Source organism: Triticum urartu, chromosome 6, assembly GCF_003073215.2.
Source record: "Triticum urartu cultivar G1812 chromosome 6, Tu2.1, whole genome shotgun sequence".
Taxonomy (NCBI): Eukaryota; Viridiplantae; Streptophyta; class Magnoliopsida; order Poales; family Poaceae; genus Triticum; species Triticum urartu.
The window spans coordinates 437153879-437155620 of record NC_053027.1 but is presented as its reverse complement, the minus strand read 5'-3'; the positions used below and the strand labels follow the sequence as shown (position 1 = coordinate 437155620).

General features: G+C 38.2%; 1 pseudogene; it reads left to right on the top strand.

The window, feature by feature from the left end:
• The first annotated feature begins 533 nt into the window (after positions 1–533).
• LOC125512287 lies at positions 534–1742 on the top strand (annotated as a pseudogene).

The following is a 1742-nucleotide window of genomic DNA, read 5'->3' as shown; positions in this document are numbered from 1 at the left end:
TTGTGCGGAGAAGTTTGCCATGAGAGAGGAGTTGGGTGGTGATGGTGACCAAATGGACTGGGTTATCCTACATGTATGGTTTGCACTTCGCGCTGGATTCGGTGTTCATGAACGGTAGGATCAACTAGCTGAGTGTGGGCCTAGTGTTAATTGTATACCGACATTTTTATTTAGCCTAACACTTCTGTTTCTATATGTCAATTCCAGGCTAGTATAGTTTGGAATGAATAGTTATACGACATGCCCATAACTGATACTGGGAGCGATGTTCTTGTTTTTTACTTAGAAGACATGTATTTTCGGCAATTTACCTTTCTGTTCTTATCACTAGAAATCCTTTTGACAAGGTGAAAGTACTCATGGTGAATGAGATTTACTACTAAAACATGCAGTTTGTGATGCACACAATAAGAAAGATGCATCTAATCATGCTTGTGCAATTAATATTTGTAACTTACAAGTTTTACTCCACTGACCACTGTAATGATAACTGCTTTGTTTCCCCTTTGGACTTCTCTATTTAGCTTAGCTCCATGGCCAGGGACATCTGTAAAGAAGTAAGAATTGAAGCATTCAGCGCACTTGCCAAAATCCAGAGAGTATTTGAAGGTGTTTTGCTTCAGTCGCTGTCTAAGAAGATCATAAAAACTGACACTGGGAGTGCCTCTAGCATCAAAGGGAAAAACTACAACCTAAATTATCATTCCCCAGTGCTGCTTGCATATTTGTGCATGGGGTTGAAGATGAATTCTATCACGTCAGGTCATTCTCTTATACCACATAATTCCCCTTAACGTCCCATGTCTTTTGTTTATTGTTCTATATGTTCTCCCTACAGGTCCGAACAGTTGCATGTAAAACGCTGGGAGCTCTTGCAAAGCTTTCAAACCAATATGCACAGAAGGCCTTGGACTTGTTGATGGACATGATGAATGATGAGACAGAAGTAGTTAGACTGCAAACTTTGCAGACACTGTTTGATATGACAACATATGGATGTTTCAGCATGCAGCAGAAGCACATGCACATGGTACTAATTATCAATATAATGTATCTCATGTAAGCTAGATGTATGAATTGGTTCTTTATTTGTAATTAACTGTGCTAGATGCTAAATTTGGTAACCTTATGCCTCCTGTTGCTTTTGCAGTTCCTTGCCATATTAATGGATGCCAATGCTGTAGTTCGAAATGCAGCATGCAAGATCCTAGGGCCAGTGAATTTGCCTAAACTTCAAATGTTTAAATCTGCACTTGATGGTCTCATTGCAGGTCTGGAGAAAAATCCGGAGGTATGTTAGTGCAGAACAATCACCATGCTTCACAATTATCTCTCCCTTGCTATTCTGATATTTTCTTGAACATTTTCTAGATGAATTATTCGTGTAGTCAATGTAACACGGAGCCTCAATTATCCTGCTAAATGTTAATTTGAGTTTCATTCAGCGTATAGAATATTGCTTACTCTATAATTATTTGAGGCTTTGAGCCTATGACTTCAATTTTGTGGTTACTGACTCTTTTCTTCTATGTTGCAACCATATTTATTATATGCAGGATCAAGATATATATGGCGTTCTGTTTTCCATTGGCAAGAATCATGGGAGCTTTTCAGCCAATATAGCCAAGCATTTAGCCAAAGAGGTGTTTCTACATTGCTTACTTCCAATTTTGTCTACATGCTAATGTTCTATATAAAATGTATGTTTTCACTTTCAGTATTGCTGCTGCACTGATTCTTTA